At 41.8% G+C, this 19,050-nt stretch overlaps 1 protein-coding gene and 1 long non-coding RNA gene across 2 annotated transcripts in view; one reads left to right on the top strand and one right to left on the bottom strand.

Moving 5' to 3' along the window:
• The window catches only part of LOC140282388 (uncharacterized), a 33,265-nt gene extending 16,853 nt beyond the window's left edge, over positions 1-16,412 (bottom strand). The window contains exons 1-2 of the long non-coding RNA XR_011909846.1: positions 16,255-16,412; positions 15,079-15,121 (exon numbers count right to left, since the gene is read on the bottom strand). This is a non-coding gene — a long non-coding RNA (uncharacterized lncRNA). The remainder of the gene's footprint in view (positions 1-15,078; positions 15,122-16,254) is intronic.
• The window catches only part of LOC140282386 (serine protease HTRA3-like), a 74,676-nt gene that overhangs the window by 19,388 nt on the left and 36,238 nt on the right, over positions 1-19,050 (top strand). The window lies entirely within an intron of this gene.

Raw genomic sequence — 19,050 nt, 5'->3', positions numbered from 1 at the left:
CCCCGCTCTTGCGAACAGTTAGAGTAGAGGGTAAGTTTGGCGATATAATTATGCATACTTTTAACCCGGTCAACTATCTACCTGTAGCAAAGAGGCATATTGAAAACATCCACGTAGAGATTAAAACGGATCAAAACACTCCGGTAAATTTTACTTATGGGAAAACCGTTGTGAGACTACACTTCCGACCCGTGATATCACAACGCGTAATGAAATGATGGTCATTCACTCTGATATCACAGAGAGAGTAAGAGGGAATATATATATATAAAAACGGGTTGATCACAGACTCATTAGTCACTATCAAGCAAACGTTCAGTCAGAGGTCACCTCAGTGTCTGTGTCTGTGTCAGGAGGAGGACAACAAAACAAAGCAACATGGTTCAGATAAACATGAGGGATGATCCTCACCGCTTCGTAAACTATTACCAGAACCAGGTCGGAGGTACCCTGCCTGGTTTTTATGGAGCACCTGTAATGTACGGTCGCGGAATAGGTTCTATATTTTCAAAATTATTTAGCTTCGTAGCCCCCCTTGTTAAAAAAGGTTTTGCTATAGCTAAGCCTCATCTGAAAACAGCAGCTACAAACATTGCCTCAGATGTCATAGGCAAAACCATGAGAAGGATCTCTGGTCCTGCAGAGACGGGAGGACAAGAAGGATCGGGTATTATGGTTCTGTCACGACGACCAAGAAAGCGGCCGCCGGGTGAATGTGTGAGGAGGTCACAAATAGTGAGGCCGCTCAAAAGAAAGAAGTCAGTTGGAAGGATCAAGCCTAAAGGGAGGAAGTCTGCACGGAGCAGGGATATATTTCACTGAATCATAAATAGAGAGAGAAAGAGAGTGAAACATGGCTCTTTTGCATCACAAATCCCCTGAGTGCACCCTGGCAGAACTGGACTTATTTTCAGTCCCTATGACCCAGCTTTCTATCGAGGATAAGATCTACACGGAAATTATGCCTCTATCCGCTATTACTGAGAATGGTCCGATTGAGTTTTTTATACCGGGAGATGGTGAAAAGTATCTGGATCTCAACGATACCTTGTTACATCTACGCGTGAAGATCACCAATGCAGACGGCACAAACTTGGCGAACGACGCACCTGTGGGTCTCATCAATTATCCTCTCAATACACTATTCAGTCAATGCGATGTTACGATGTTAGAGCTATGATCGAGACTCTGCTAAACTTTTCTGAAGACACGTTAAAGAGTCAGTTCAGCGCTGGTCTTTATTGTAAAGACACAGCCGGCGCCATAGACTCCATAGTAACCAATAATGGGCCAAACGGAGGGCTAAACCAGAGGGCTCTCTGTACAGCTAATTCCAGAGAAGTACACCTATTGGGCCCCCTCCATGGGGAAATTTTTTTCTGCGAAAGGCTCCTGCTGAACTCTGTGGATATGAGAGTTAAACTAACCAGAGCCAGCGAGGCTTTCTATCTCATGGGAACCAGAGACTCGACTTACCGATTAATGATATTAGGAGCCTCTCTTTTTATCAAAAAAGTTTCCGTCTCCCCCGCTGTTCGTTTAGGCCACACATCGGCCCTAATGAGAGGAAACGCTCTCTACCCACTGTCACGAATGAATGTAAAAACATACTCCATCCCTGAAAATTCGAGGATATGTAATCAGGAGAATCTCTTTTTGGGAGCGATGCCTAAATATATTGTTTTAGGTATGGTGTACCACGAGGCATTCACGGGAAGAAGTGACTTGTCACCCTTCAACTTTAAACATATGGATATAGAGTATCTAGCTCTTTGTCAGGATGGTAAACAAGTTCCCACCAAGGCGTTCCAGCCTCAGTTCAACCAAGGCATTTCAGTCCGGGAATTTTACAATTTGTTTACAGCGACAGGTCGTCATTTAAAAGATCTCCCTCTGAGTATCACACGTGAAGAATTTAAGAACGGTTACTCGCTGTTTATCTTTAATCTCAATCCTGGTGAGGATAGCGACGCCTTGTCACCTGTTTCTAATGGGAATTTAAGACTGGAGGCGAGGTTTAGAGTTCCGCTACCTCACACCACAACCCTCATTGTCTACGCATGTTACGATTCCATTTTGGAGATCAACTCAAGAAGACAGGTGCTGGTGGACTATTATTAAAAGAGTAAGCATGAATAACCACCAACTGGAGAGCCTGTTGCACCATCTACTGGGAGACCTATTTTGTGGCGTGTGGGCTAGTGACCAACTCCCCTTGCTCACACAAACGTTTACAAAGCCGGCTTACTTTATTGTGAACACACATCCTTCTCACATGCCTGGGGAGCACTGGCTAGCTCTGACTCTGGAGGAGAACGGTCAAGCCACCTTTTTCGACTCTTACGGGCTACGGCCAGATTTTTCTCACTACCCCTCAGACATTGTATCATTTCTGAATGACCGATCCCTGAAGATAACGTACCATAATCGCCAACTTCAGAACACCTTGTCCACCGTGTGCGGTCAGCAGTGCGTTTATTACCTCTGCCACCGGGCGTGCGGAATGTCTCTGCAACAAGTATTATCCTCCTACAGTGATGATGTTCTTAAAAATGATGTGATGGTATCTAACTTTGTGAAAAAATATCTGAGATGCATCAGAAAGCACAGTGCTACCTCATTTCATCATGGAGCCTGTTCTTTACAGATGTTCAAAGAGTGCTATAAATTGTGAATGCATGAAAGTGATGACTCTGTAGACTCTGAAAATTGGAATCAATAAAAAATTCTATTGAGAACAAATGACGGTATCATTTTATTAATTTCTTACAGAAATGTATGGTGAAAAGGTAACCCAGCGCGGAGGTTTTATCTTTTTATGCAGACTATGTTAATCTGCACCCTCGTCTCGCTCACCATGTCCAGATCTTAAAAAATGTGGGGAGAGGGTTATCTTCTTCTTCGGTTTTACAGATGGTATTTTCTCCATTCCGCTCGGCTCTGTTTTGAGACGACGATATTGTTCACGGGCTTGCGGATTATTCACAGAGGATAAATGTATGTTCAGTTCATTCAGGACATTGAGAAAACTTGTCCAGCCTGCTGGTTGCATAGCTTGGGCTTTTCTTTTAAAAGGGAGCAGAAGGTTTTTAAGTAAATCAACCAAATGTGATCCTCTCACAACCTGCCCCTGATAAACAAATTCTCCTCTGGTGGTCCAGCCATTTCTCTCAGATAATTTCCTCAAGATGTATTCACCATTTCTGCGATCGCGCTTTGGAAGGATTTTTAATACCTCACTCGCTGTTGCATCCAATTCTAGCTGATCGGGCTCGTGAACACGATCCGTCTCACGGGAATCTGATTCAGGTATTGGATCATTAAGATTGTTTCGCTGAAGAGTCACAGTCATCCGCGGCTCCTCCATCTGACCTTGCTTGATTAGGGTGAGGTATCTTTGCAGCAGGGCGTCGTATTTCTTAATTTTTTCATAAGAGCTCATTCCTGACTCGTCGAGTATCGCTCTCATTTTATTATCCAAATCATCCTACGCCGTCTGTCTGATAGAAGTCTCTGACTGACTCAAGTGTTTGAACTGATGAGGTGAGATGAGAAACATCTTTTGTGCCGTCCTGAGCGACATCTTATCTTCTAACGATTCCGGCCACTAGATCCCCAATTACGGGTGCAAGAGCCGTTAGGATGGGGAGAATAAACCCACCTTCTTGACTTTTGAGAGCCAACTGCTTACGTTTTAAACCAGTTCTCTTATCAGCCAGGAGTCTGATAACTTTCTTTTGCTTTTTCAAACTCCGATACTGGGGAGGGGATAGCTTAATGTTACCCTTTAAAATATTCAGAGCAATCTCACACAAAGCTTTAAGAAAGTCGGGTGAACAATGGCCGAGAATGTCCTTACGTTTCTGAGGTGTGGCATGGTACAGAGCTCTGAGTAACGGAGCATTCCTTTTTATACGGGCTGACATGATAAATTACTATGCTTTCAGAACATAGACAACTGGCCACTGACTAGGAAGTAAACCCATTCTCAGTCTGCATTGTTCTGGGCATGAGTGGGTCAGGTCGACGATTAAATACCCGTGCGGCTCTCTGGTGGCGTCCTCAAAGCTCTCCAGGAAAATAGCTTTCTCTGAGGGGAAGATTTGACGGGCTAGTATATTCACCTGCAATCTTTCTCTGGGTTTCTTAAACAGCACCAGGTAGTTACTGTTCAGGCTGATGGTGCGACTGTATTTCCCTTGATGAAATACATTTTGAGTCAACATCATGACACAAAAATTTTTACCACTTCAGGATGGTCTGAAGCCTGAAAAATGACATTGTCCAGAATAACCAAGTCAGGAGGGAACAGATTTTCATCTTCAAAAGAATGAGGCAATCCTTCCACAAATTTGATGTTTTTATTCAGCCGCTGGAGTTCAGCGTACAATGGTTGGAAAGAGGTATAAATCCAAACAATATTATCAGGTACATCATCCATCACATGGTTACACTTTTTTAAAACACTTTTAACAAAAAATTATTTCCCACATCCGCTGGGCCCCACAATCAGACATGAAAAAGTCTTTAGTCTGGGGTCAAAATCAATCTCCTTCATATCAGAAAATTGCGGCATTTTTTTCCCCCTCTTAACCAGCTTAATACCTTAATAACCGAAAGGCAGAGTTGTACCGTCAGGAAAAAGGCGTCTCTTGTCATACACCACCCGGAACTTTTTCGGGAATGTCACATTTTTTAACAGAAACCCCTTTTTATCTCTTCTGATGGTACGCTGAGGGGTCTCGATCACCGTTTCTCTGGAGTCAGCCAAGTATCCCTCCACTAACTCTTTGACGCTGTCAAAGTTGACCTTCTCGCTGCATTCATGCGTCTGAGTGATGCCTTTAACGCGCATCGATACTTTTTTCTGATTTCTGGTCTGGTAGGCGTAACTCTTGGGTCCTGCTGCAACAAATTCCTGAATTGTGTCACCCCCCAGCTCATCGGTCAAATCACCCAGATAGTTTCCCAGTTTCAGAGGAGTCTCACCTTTTTTCACCACATAGATCAGACTGTCTGTGTCTATGTAGAGAATTTTGTCCTGCATTACTTCCAGACAGCTGTACTGTTTTAAACGTGCATATGCGGTGGTAAATGCTGCAATGAATACATTGTTTACCTTGTTGGGAGGAGCGATGCACCGTTTGTTGTAAGTCCACTGCAACATGCACATGTCAGGGTTTAGAAAGTGGAAGTAGGCTATCTTGTATTTACCTGAGAACATGAAACGTCTGTGACGATGGTGGTCTGATGGAGGTCATTCCTCTGCGCAAATTTCCCCCAGAAACTGTTCAGACACAGTTTAGCCACCTGTCTTTTAGCAGGGTTCACCTCTATTTTGCTGGTATCCAACTGAATACCTTGATGGAGTTTGTAATCTCTGACGTACCTCAGCTTACTCTCCTCATCAAGTGCGTCTGCGGGATATCCTGAAGCCTCTTGTTTACCCTTAAGAAATGTGTGTATGTAGTCTACAAAGATTGAGCTACTGGTCAAAGTGCCACACCTCAGTGATTTTAGCAAGACGATAACCAAGCTTTAACGCCTTGCTAAACTCCACACTCACCCACACACCTGTTAGTGCTCTCTCCTCATCGCTGTGGTTGCATGCACCTGCCTGGTTATTCATTTCAGCACAGGTGCGACAGAGAGTGAATACAAGTTTTCCGTGAGATGACTTGTAAGGTAAAACTGGGAAAAACAGCCCACGCGGAGGATAAACAACAGCTCTTATGAAACCAAAGTAGCTGTCAGGGTCATCAAAATCTTTGCAGATGATTCTGGGATGGCCGAGGGGGTAAGGAAAGCTGCAATTTACATAGGGGTAAAGAGATGTAAAGTCAGCGTAGTGTACAGTTTCATCTACCCCCGCACTGTACCTCAACCTGAGTGCGCAGGTCCGACCACCGTACAGTGCTTGTCTGGGAGAGAGAGGTTCAGGGGCGTTAAAGCTCTTGAGAAATTCAATCACCTCCGGATGGGACTTTTTCATCTCAGTCCACTCGTGCTCCCACATGATATGCAGACGAAGACCATACACTGACTGAAGCTCTCTCTCTCTCTCATGGGTCTCTGCATAGAACTTTTCAAACGGCTCCTTCCTCAGCGGACATGTGTCCTGAGGCAGATAGCAGATGGGGCAGCCGTGAAAGAAACAGCCGTAAAACTCAAAAGCTACCCTCACACCGTCAATTTCCGCATACCCATCTACGTGATAAGGACCGATTCCCTTTTCCCCTGTGTTTAACTCGTGGCTAATCTCAATCCCTCTGCTAAACGCTAACCACTCCAGCCACTGGATGGATGCGTTTGAGAAGGTCTTACTCTGCTGACTGTAATCAACGGGTGAAGGTATGGCCAGGGTTTTAGGCTGCAGAAAGTTGGCGGTAAAAACCTTCATACAGGCCGACGCGATCGTGATGCATTTCAGGGTGTTCACGCGCGTCTCGTTAAAGAATTGCTCGCGGATTTTGACACACCCCTTGAACAGTATGTCTACATAATTTTTGCAGTAAAGCATGCTCTGTTCACGAAAGTTAAAGGTGCCTTTACAAACTCCATCGTACCATCTATAGAACTCTCCCTGCTCACTGGGGCTCATGAGTTCTACAGAGTAGTAACTCGGTGAAGGAAAAGGCCCCACATATTTCAAATTCTGTTCTGAAGAGAATCTGTGGGGAAAGAAATCTTTGGTATGATCACTGAAACCTAATGCTTTCGGCATCATACTCAGTTTCATAGCCAGGAATGACAGACTATCGATGAATCTCAAACCATAATCACAGTCTGTAAAACAGAGAATTTTACTCCCCTGTGTGATGAGAGAGGGCTTCATACCTAGTTGCACCATGACGTTAAGGATTAGATAACTATCATAACCTCGTCCGTTGTGAGCAATAAACGTGTATCCACGGTAGCGTGGTCTCCTGAAATGGAGGAGGAATTTCCTGACACAATCCAATCCGTAGGCAGACCACTCGACACCTTTCAGCGTTTTTGCACAGACCAGAAAGGGGACATGCACATCGTTCTGACCGACTAAGGATTCAAAATCATAAAAGATCAGTTTTTCGTCAAGCCGTTCGTCGGCGCTGCTAGGCTGAATGTAGCACTGATGTCCACCGAGAGTTGCTGTAGAACCGAGGGTCAGTTTCTCACCACAGATTGTAAAACTTCACACACGTGGGGGGTTTTTACCTTAGTCATCGCAACGCGATAAAATCTCTTACACGTCGGACACCTTTTAATCAGATCACAATCACTCACTTGCATTCTGGCTCGGGGTCTCTCACAAGGTTCTTTCTGTCTGTTGAAGCACGACGAGTTACGACAGCTTCTGTTGCAATCACCACAAAATACAGGACTGAGCTCTTGATTTGTACATGACGAGTCGCAACACACAGGACAGTAACCAGGACAGTAGTGTGAGTGTGGCTGATTGTAACTGGTGTAGCAGTGCACGCAAATGTACCTCGACCCTAAAAATCCTTTGAGGTTTTTTATTCCATAGTAATGGTTTTGGAGTAATAACAGAAAGAGAGGGCTTGATCGATCTCTGAAATCAGTCTCAAATTTACACAGAGCTCGATCACCCTTGGTTCTGTGAAACACCACAATTTTTCTGTTTAGGATTTTTTCGAATTTTCCAACATCACCGAAAGATACTGGCGTCTGATCAGTCAGCCCTGCCTGACGCTGCCACTCTCTCGCCTGGGCCGAAGCCTGACTATCGTTAATTTAGAGCCGGAGACGTGTGCGAGACTGATGGCGAAACAGAGCTGATTGTCACAGTTATCTGTAATGTACAAGTGACGTTTTTTCTTATGGATTAATTTGCATTCTAAGGTTTTTGAAGGCTTCCGTTTGGCGCCCCCTGTAGGGTTTCTTACTACCTGGAGGACTAACTCCATGTTAGTATCAGAGGCAATCTCTGCGTTCGATTGAGTTAACTCGTCTAAAAAGTCCAGAAAGGCTTTCAGGATTACATCAGACTCGTTTGTGACAGAAACGGTAATGTGTTGAGAAATACTCTCACCTACTAATTCTAGCTGGACGACATCATTACATCTGGCGTGTGATCGCGCTGTTTCTGCCACTTCAATAAGATTGCTCATAACAGCTGAAGTGAACTCAGCGATGTTGGGCATTCTATCAGGGCACGGACGCGGTACCATGCTGCCGAGTTTGTTCTGCTGCAGCTAGAGAAGGTAAAGAAGTAAGATTTGGTAAGACAGTGTCTGATGCTGAAGTTTGAGAAGCACTAATCGCTGAGGCTGTCTCTAGTGATGTGACACAAGGAGCTGGATTTGATGAGATGATATTCGATGACTCATTTTGCAAACAAAGGGCGGGTGGCGGAGGTCCGTTTAAATTCAGGACTGATGATTCTAATTCGTGTAACACATCAATTTCATCATTTTCATCTTCTTCAATATTCATAGGAGATGACTGATAATCGACATTAAGGAGCGCATACTCCAGGGGTGTAAAGTAATCCCACACATGAACCGGTATGGGTATGTTTTCCAAATTTCCCACAGCCTCGGATATTACAGCCGGCACAGCTCTGCCTGCTTGATTATCCATCTTTACACAGAATTGAGAATGGCTAAGAGGGGTTAAGATATCTACTTATATATATACACATATTTACTTTACTTCAAAATCACCTTCAAGTCACGGTTAATTTTCTGTATAAGAATCTCGCTACTTCTCATGAATGCCCAAGCTCTTGATTTTTCACGTCGGATGGTAGCGTTTCTTTTCCTCCACAGACGAGGGTCGGGTCGAATTGGAGGACTTATCCGTTCTATCGACAGATCGGCCTCTGTGGATGAAGGAAATAACCATAAAAGTATTTTGAATATACCTGGTTCAGTGATTGTGAATTTTTTTAAAATAAATAAATAATAATAATAACAAAATGTTAATAATAATAATAATTACAAAATTAATAATAATAATAATAATGATAAATTAGAAAAGAGAAAAAAATGAAGGGGAATAGGCTGTACCTTTCATTAGCCCTTGGACAAGCGACAGTCTGTTGCGCACTCTATTGCACCGTCGATTCTTTACCACGGACCTCACAGGAACTATAACATCAGATTCTGTCAAATTGAAACACAGTTTAATAGCATAAAAATAGATAAATAAATAAAAAACCTTGCTTAAGTATACACTATGTGAAATTTGGTGTTTAGTGAGGGGTCCTTCCTCCCCGCGAACAATGCCCGGCGCCTCTATTAGCTGTGCCGATATGCAGCCTAGTAAACCGACAGCCCGTGCCCCCTCGCCCTCAACCGTATCGGTATTGAGGCCCCTCACAGGCGACTCGGGCCGCGGTATTATTCGAGGGGAGAAACGTATGCTTGGTGGTGTGTGTAACACCGATGTTTCCTGCTGTCCGTCCTCTGTAATAGCACTCGGACACTCCGTTAAATACTGATTGTGCTGAACCGGGAGCAGTCTTCGTCGTAGCCGGGATTTATTCAGGGAAAGTCCGTTTCCCCCGCTCGGTGCGATGAAAGTCAAATCACCCTCAAACACGGCTGGGTTCTTCTTTCGGGGAAGCCCTTGCTCCACACTGTTTAGTAAATCTGTAAACAGTTACATCTGATGTTATTTCATTGAAACATTTCACTTGTTAAAGGTTATTAAAGTTAAAGAAACATTACCATAATCGGCTTGCGTCAATATGAAGTCATCCAAATCCTCCGCATCCAACTCTGGAAATTAGCACTCTGTCATGGTGTGGTAATATAATTATACACGCATTCATATGTTTATCATCAGATCTTTTTTACTCACCGTTGAATACTCCTAAGAGTGCCAAAGAACCGCCGGTTGGCTGTGTATGGATGTCAGCTCTTGTTTTCCGTCCTAAAAAAGTTGTTTGTTGTTGGTTTTTTTTATTTTAATTTTTTTTAGTACTGACCTAAGAGATCTAAAGTTTTAAGGAGACTTTTGCGTACCTGAGTCCATGATTCCTGTCCTGCCTCGGTTGAGCCCCCAACGTAAATGCCTGAACCATTTTATATAGTCTTACATCCCCCTCCATAGAAATACGGGAGTGTTTTAAAAATTTCTTGAAGTGCTAATTTCAACCCATTTGCTCTTCACACCTGGTCTACATCCACCCTACGGTTAGTAACAGATTGATTCTGTTTACTTGTGAAGTAAGACATAGGATGTTTCCCACACAGCATGATGCATTCTAGTGAACATCATATATGTTCATTTGTTTACTTGCGAACTAAGACAACGACTGTTTACCACACTGTACTTTGCATTTTTATGAACCCCTGGCCATTTGTTCCTACTGCCCAGTGTCACAGCATGCATGCAGTTGAGTCTCATGGTATGAGTTGATCGGTCAGAGAGAACCAGATGTAAACTTTATGGGCAACCTGGTCTATTAGTGAATTCTCTGTAGATTAACCCTTGATACCATATACACCATGTGTGCAAACTAAGAGGGAAACCTTTTTGTGTAATTTAAACCTACCTCTATTTGCTATAAACACCCCATCCTCCGTTCAGTGTCACAGTATGGTGCAGCCAGAGAGAGCCAGATGTCTGTTACCACCCCCACCCCACCCAAATCCTTGTAGTGCTAGTAACACCTGGCAAAAGGAGGACTTTCCGGCACCCTGAGCCGTGCTCATAAGAGACTTAAAATGCTGTCTCTTTCCCACACAGCATGATGCATTCTAGTGAACATCATATATGTTAATTTGTTTACTTGCGAACTAAGACAACGACACATACTGTTTACCACACTGTAGTTTGCATTCTTATTGAACCCCTGGCCATTTGTTCCTACTGCCCAGTGCCACAGCATGCAGGCAGTTGAGTCTCATGGTATGAGTTGATCAGACTGTACTTTGCATTCTTATTGAACCCCTGGCCATTTGTTCCTACTGCCCAGTGCCACAGCATGCAGGCAGTTGAGTCTCATGGTATGAGTTGATCAGTCAGAGAGAACCAGATGTCTGTTACCCCCCACCCACACCCAAATCCTAGCAGTGCTGCATTCTTGCGACCCCCCACACATCTAATTATTTTCCCATCTTTACCTTACAGGGACCGGTCTTTGAAGCTGTTAAAATGTTGAACTACAACTTAACCTTTTCTATTAACCCTAACCCTTTCTCTTATTTAAACATTCAACTAATATATTTCTCACAACCTCCTGACTTTAGCTGTAATCATTCTTAACCCTAGCCATAAACACCCCCTTCCTTAGATGTCAAAGACCTCTTCAACAGATGGCTAATCTATGTCAAACAAAGGTCACACGTCAAAATAGCTTGATCGATCGATAAGAGGTCAAAAGTCATATCCCCAGATGTCAGCAAACTGATGTCAAACAAAGGTCACCTGTCATATTAATTTGATTGATCGATAAGAGGTCAGAGGTCACCTGTCAAAATGAGTTTGATCGAAGGTATCCTATATTACTCTCTACCCTGATCTGAAGATAGCTGCCACTCCTCCTCCTCTGCCTGTGGTTCGAGGAACGTGAACCTTTAAATAGTCAGAGGGAGTTGATTCATTAATGCTAACATGATCTCTTATGAGAGAGATCACCACTAAGGACTTTTGAAAAATTATTTTTAGAATAGAATAAATTCTGATGGTCTAGAATGTTGTGGAGAAAAGAGTAATCAGTCTCACCTTTGCAGCCTCTTATGGAGAATTTATTGATTGGAACATGTACATGGCAGCATACACGGAAATTCCCAATGGGCTTAGTTTGTGATATCTTCTTATATCTTTCGATTCCATTCTCTGTGTATGTGGCCCAAACCCAATCTCTATTTGGCACCTGCTGTCTGAGAATGCTACTACATCTTCGTCGTTGTCTAGACAACATCTGGTTTGAGCAGAGGTCCTGCTCTCCCCACACTGACAGCTCACCTCTGCATATGTTGTAATTAAAGCTATTTTTTATTTTGTGTTTACTCTGGCTACCTTTTTTATGTCAGATTTAGCTTAAAGATCTGATAGAAACTATTATTAGATGATATCAGAAATAAAACATGAAGTGACCTGATGGCTGAATTGTTATGGAACATGTCAGATAAGTGCAGACTCCAGATTTCTGTTCCCAGACATCCAGATGATTCCTACATGTCATTACCGTGCGCTCTCTCCTCACATTTCCTTTGTCTTTTCACTTCCTCTATTTATTAATAGGAAATAATAACAAAACATTTACAGAAAATCCCTACACAGCATAAAGGTAAACAAATCATGTTTTTATTCATTGTATTAACCACAACAGAGGGATGTTCCACAAAGCTGGATTAAGGGAAAGCTTGGCTTATCCCCATAAGAGTTCCGTTCCACCAACGTGGCTTATTTGAATGCTCGCTGAGTAACCATGGTAACTTATGCCGCAGAACTAGTGACAGTGTGGATCTCGCAAAGTGCATGGGGGAACCTGGAAACTAAATACTGAAGGGAGGTGATTAGTGATGGAGTGCAGCTGAGGGGGAAAGCACAGGTGAAGTGAGTGAACTGATGATCAGGAGTGACTGAGGGAAAACATGACAAAACTAGTGACTTAACAGGAACCTAAAACATGAAAAAACTAGTCATGACACGTTCAAGCTGTGTCTCAAAGAATGTCCTTAAATGACTCCCGAAAGAAAGTTCCACCTGGTAGAATTCTCGCAACTCATGTCTTGTATAAAAAAACAAAACAAAAAAATTTTTGGTTATCATATCACCACTTTCACTGTCTCAAAAAATCAATAAATCAATCAGTCAGTGCAACTAAAGAAACGCAACTATACAAGTAGTGAACATGAAATTAAATGAAAAAGAACATGATATTCATTTAAACTAATTGATACCTTATTACATCTCTGTCCCACATTTCACAAACACCCGACCTACACCCACCCAGGACCAGACTCAGAAACATGGGGGACAGACCCTTTCAGGCTACTGCTTCACATTTACAACAGCCGATAATGTAAAATAACCCACTGGCTGACGTATTTGCATTAAGTTCATCATCTCCGTCAGGCTTCCCCAATGTTATTGGTGCACTAGACTGTACCCATGTATGCATCCAGGCCCCTGCTGGACCTGTGGAGGCTGACTACGTAAACTGAAAATTTTTCCATAGCCTAAATGTACAGGTATGTATTGGGGATAATTGTCCTTAGACTGAACTGGATTTCTCATTTGGAAAAACACCACATCAACCCCTTAGAGCAGTGTTTCTCAATTCCGGTCCTCATGACCCACTGCCCTGCATGTTTTCAATGTTTCCCTCCTCCACCACACCTGATTCAAATGATCAGCTCATCATCAAGCTCTGCAGTGGCCTGATAAGGAGCCATTCATTTGAATCAGGTGTGGTGGTGGAGGGAAACATTGAAAACGTGCAGGGCAGTGGGTCATGAGGACCGGAATTGAGAAACACTGCCTTAGAGTAATGCTGAGCAATATTACATTAATGCCCTGTGAAACCAAGTACCTCATCACTGACTCCTATCCTCCATGCATCCACCAAAATTTCTCTTATTCTGCAGCAGAGTTCAGTGCTGTCCTGCTTGGGGACAGAGGCTATGCATGCTGGCCGTACCTCCTCACGCCATATCCTGATCCAGGAACAAGGGCGGAGAGGGCATTCAAACATGCTAAAACAAGGGCACGGATAGAAATTACCTTTGGCCAAATTAAATCCAGATTCATTGCTTAAAGTTCTCAGGCACCATGGCTGACGCATGACAGAGCCATCTTAAATTAATAGCATACTTCATATTTTGTACATTTTGTCTTGCTTGATTCCCTGCAGGTTCCAGTGCCTGAAAGGACTCAGTTTCTCCTGACGCAGTGAGGGACCAATACTGGGACACATATTTCCTTTGATCCTTATTGTTGTGACCTTTGAGTTAGAACTTCTTTTGATAATTCAACATTGACACAGTAGCAGGCTAAATGAACAGAGATAATTTGTCATTTTCCAAACGTTAGGTCATAGAATAGAAATAGAAAAATACTTTATTCATCCCTCAGTGGGGGAAATTCAGGCACCCCACTGTGAATATAAATGTAGAAACAAATTTCTAACACTTTGCATGAACCGTACAATAATGACAAATTTCAAGTTCAAGTTGTGTTGAATTGTTTAATTATTCATGTTTTTCAAGCTGTGGAGAGAAAACAGAATTAAATACAGTTCACACCATGACCTCCTTTGTCAGAGTTTATACTTACATCCCTCTCCAGCTTCATGTATTCCATATCTAGTTTGGTGCTTTCTATACCCAACAAGTTTCCGTTTGTTCAGAGTTCAACATCCTGTGATAGAGGAAATGTTTCTGTGAGCAACGAAGTAGGCAGTGACAGTAATGTGAAGAGTTACTTCACTTTTTGCTGCTGGAGTTTGTGTTCCTGTTGCAACCTGCAGTAAAGAGTATTGGTGATAATTAGGCCTGTTGTTATAGAATAGTTAGACTGCAAACACATCCAAACAGTTTCATAGTTTTAATAACAAATAGCCTACCTGTGGCACTTTTGTGTCTACAGACACAGTTTCATCATTGAATGCCCAAGATGTGCTGGAGCCATCAAACTGCAAACAGAGAAACACTGCAGCTGTTGAAGCAGGAGATCACAGGGATGCATGAGATGCAGAGTATTTCCATCAAAAGAAAATTAAATTGAATACAACTACTCACACATGGGTTAGGCATGTCCTCTGTGGTAAAGCAGGCAGATGGTGTCTCCCACCACTGACAGATAAAGGCACACCATCATTATGAGAGACTGACATTTTGAGGGAAAGTGATCAATACCTTCTACTTAATGATCCCGCACACTTTTGGGAACATATCCTGAGGAGGTCCCCCCCCTTTTTTTCCTAACACCAGCAGCCGCCCTTGATTGTTGGTTTGAGCAAGTTCCTCTGCTGGTGTGAGATTTTGGGGTGGAGGACCGCCACCAGTTTTTTTTTGGTAGCAACAGTGCAACATATTTACAGCTCAACACATTTTTTGGACAAACACATTTCTTCAAAGGCTACTTACCACTCTGAAACATGTTCTTGTACGTTACTTTCACCTGCTGCCAGGTTCGCTTTTGGCTGTTGAGATTGCTGCTGCTGAGATGTAACAGTGAAGAGTTACTATGTGGGTCACACACTCATGATAATATAGTCACAAAGTATGATGATGCGTGCTGATTATTGGGTTATTAATAAACTGATCAGAGCCAGTATATTTGTGCAGTACATCTCATACAGAGACAATTCAGCATGCTTTATGTAAAAAAATTATAACACAAAGAGGGGAACATAAATACATGAGGACAGTGAAATAAACATGTAACAATTGACAATGGTATGAAACTTGTATAACTTATGAATTTAGTCTGTCTGCAATTGTTTGTGGCCGTTTCCCTCGGTTTATTACGGTGGCCCTGAAGTGCAAATCACAACGGCAAATCAAGAAACACAACGACAAAAGGGAAAACACAACGGAAAATAAAAAACACAATGGCAAAAGAGAAAACACAACGGCAAATCAAAAAACAACGGCAAAAGAGAAAACACAACGGCAAATCAAAAAACAACGGCAAAAGAGAAAACAACGACAAATCAAAAAACACAACTTCAAAAGAGAAAACACAACGGCAAATCAAAACACAATGGCAAAAGAGAAAACACAACGGCAAATCAAAAAACACAACTGCAAAAGAGAAAACAACGACAAATCAAAAAACACAACTTCAAAAGAGAAAACACAACGGCAAATCAAAAAACAACGGCAAAAGAGAAAACACAACGGCAAATCAAAAAACAACGGCAAAAGAGAAAACACAACAGCAAAACAAAAAACAACTGCAAAAGAGAAAACAACGACAAATCAGAAAACACAACTGGAAAAGAGAAAACAACGACAAATCAAAAAACACAACTTCAAAAGAGAAAACAACGACAAATAAAAAACACAACTTCAAAAGAGAAAACACAACGGCAAATCAAAAAACAACGGCAAAAGAGAACGTGTTTTTTTATTTGCCGTTTTGTTTTCTCTTTTGAAGTTGTGTTTTTTGTTTTGCCGTTGTGATTTCTGATTTGCTGTTGTGTTTTCTCTTTTGCCGTTGTGTTTTTTTATTTATCGTTGTGTTTTTTTATTTGTTGTGTTTTTTTATTTGCTGTTGTCGTTTCTCTTTTGCCGTTGTTATTTGCACTTCAGGACCACTGTACTTTATTGATCACACCTTTATTACCTTTTCTGGTGATGACACTTTTAAAATCCTCATACAACTCCATCAGCATTCTTTGTTCAGCTGCCGAAAAAAATGACAGCTCTTGTCTTGGTCTCCTTTTCTGCCATCTCCTTTTTTCCGCCATCCAGTCGTCAGGGCTTCCTACTTTCCTTGGGCACTTGCACATAGCCAGACTTTGTTAGCCTAGCTTGAATTAGCCTCGATTAGCTGTGTGACACCCACAAAATAAGTGTTTTTGTTGAGATATTGTTTAATTTCCTCTGAGAGTCCCTTTTTAGTTTATTGCTATTGTATTATTTTATTATAGTCTGTCCAATTCAGAATAAGAAGTCATCCTGAGAAACACACAATGACATGCTGTTGCATGAAATGGACACTAGTTGGCAGCACTTACCAGCAGCGTCACCTGGGCTCTTTGAAATGCGTCGCGAGCGAGGCTCATAATTCGATGAATGGAGAATGAGCAACAGTTGTTCTGCTTCGCTGATTTCTGCCTGATATTTCCAGGTTGGTTACTCATCTTTTCTGTGACTAAAGATGCTGTAAGCTAATATGAATCCCTGGTGATGTGTGGTCCATAAGCTAAAAGATCGCTAAGTGTGTAAATAAAGTAAAGTGTCGCGGTACGTGATGATTGCATTGGAGAAAATGGCGTCCGATGCCGTAGCCAAACGGTTACTTTCTTTTGTTTCTTTCGGCTCCTGGGCATTTGTGGGTTATTCTTGTATGTGTGTAAATTAGTTGTGTGTGTGGTACATTGCTCGGAATGTTGAAACGAATGCTAATGTGAAGTTGAATACCAGCTATGGCTGTATTCTTGATGGAGAGCGCACAGCTAAAATGGGAAACAATGATAGAGTTCGAGTTCACAGTTAAAGCGGCAAGCTATGAGCCAGCTATGTTTATTATTTTAGTTTGTGTTCATATAGAGTAAATGTGAAATAGTTTAACTTCAAGAGAGATTCATTCTGTTATATTAAGTGAGCGCTTATTGTACTTTGCGTACTTTATGTACAGTTATAAAGAGAACACTCTTTTAAGGAGAGGATAAAGAGGATGTGTGTAAGGGTGAAGTGCATGGTTGACGATAGACTGATGACATGATTAAAAGGGAAAATGTTTATTTGATGTAAAACTAATTTTGATAAGGCTATTTTGTAGAAATATGTAAAAGTGGACATTTAATGTGTATGTTATCTAAAATGGTTAATCCTAATGCTGTAATGCAGACAAAAAACAGAAGTAATTCATGATTGCAGTGAAAAAGTAAAAAACGAATGTGAGAATAAAGATAATTAGATGAATGGAGAATGAGCAACAGTTGTCCTGCTTCGCTGATTTCTGCCTGATATTTCCAGAAAACTCCTATCAGAGGGTTATCTATAAATCTGTCAGTAGGGACCAAGCCGGGACCTGCTACAGCTGCAGCTGAAATGTCTTAGTGGAACGACTTGAGGCTTAGAACTTGAGCTAGAACTGCTTATTATTCATTATTGATAGAAGAGAATAAGAATAATCCCAGGTTTCTTTTCAGCACTGTTGCCAGGCTGACAAAGAGTCTGAGCTCTGTTGAGACATGTATTCCTTTAACTCCCAGCAGTGATGATTTCATGAGTTTCTTCATCAATAAAATTGTTTCTATCAGAGAGAAGATTAATGGAATCCTTCCCATTATTATCACTGATGTATCATCAAGTAGAGCAGCTTTAGAAGTATCTTTGGAACCTGAATTGTATTTAGACAGCTTCTGTCCAGTTGATCTTTCTGAGCTAACAACAGCAATAGTCTCTTCTAAACCATCAACTTGTATGTTAGACCCAATCCCAACCAGACTGTTCAAGGAGGTTTTCCCCTTAATTGACACTTCCATTTTGGATTTGATCAATCGGTCTTTGTTGATAGGATATGTACCTCAGACTTTTAAGGTTGCTGTAATTAAACCTTTACTTAAAAAACCTACTCTTGATTCAGAAGTGTTGGCTAATTATCGACCTATATCCAATCTCCCTTTTTTTGTCTAAAGTTCTTGAAAAAATAGTTGCAGTTCAACTTTGTGATAATTTACATAGAAATAATCTGTTTGAAGAGTTTCAGTCCGGATTCAGAGTGCATCATAGCACAGAAACAGCACTGGTGAAAGTTACCACTGATCTCCTCTTAGCCTCTGATAGCGAACTTGTTTCTGTACTTGTCCTGTTGGATCTCAGTGCTGCATTTGATACGATCGATCACAGCATTCTGTTACAGAGACTTGAACATGTTATTGGGATTAAAGGATTCCAGTTTCCAGATTCCAGTTTGTTCTTGTAAATGAAGAATCTTCCTCACACGTTGGAGTAAGTCATGGAGTTCCTCAGGGTTCTGTGCTTGGACCAATTCTTTTTACTTTATACATGCTTCCATTAGGTAACATTATCAGACAGCATGGCATAAATTTCCATTGTTATGCTGATGATACTCAGCTGTACTTATCTATGAAACCAAATGAAACCAATAGGTTGGTCAGACTACAAGCCTGTCTTAAAGACCTAAAGACCTGGATGACTCAGAACTGTCTGCTTTTAAATTCAGACAAAACTGAAGTTGTTCTCTTTTGACCTGAGCGCTTCAGGGAGAAATTGTCTAGTTATATAGTTACTCTAGATGGTATTTCCTTGGCTTCTAGTTCTACAGTGAGGAACCTTGGAGTTATTTTTGACCAGAATTTATCATTTGACGCACATATAAAAGTGGTTTCTAGGACTGCCTTCTTTCACCTTCGTAATATTGCTAAAAATCAGGAACATTCTGTCAGGG

This window comes from Leuresthes tenuis, unplaced genomic scaffold, assembly GCF_036924035.1.
Source record: "Leuresthes tenuis unplaced genomic scaffold, fLeuTen1.0.hap1 SCAF_22, whole genome shotgun sequence".
Lineage (NCBI taxonomy): Eukaryota > Metazoa > Chordata > Actinopteri > Atheriniformes > Atherinopsidae > Leuresthes > Leuresthes tenuis.
The sequence above is the reverse complement of the archived record's forward strand: the minus strand, read 5'-3'. Positions and strand labels throughout refer to the sequence as shown.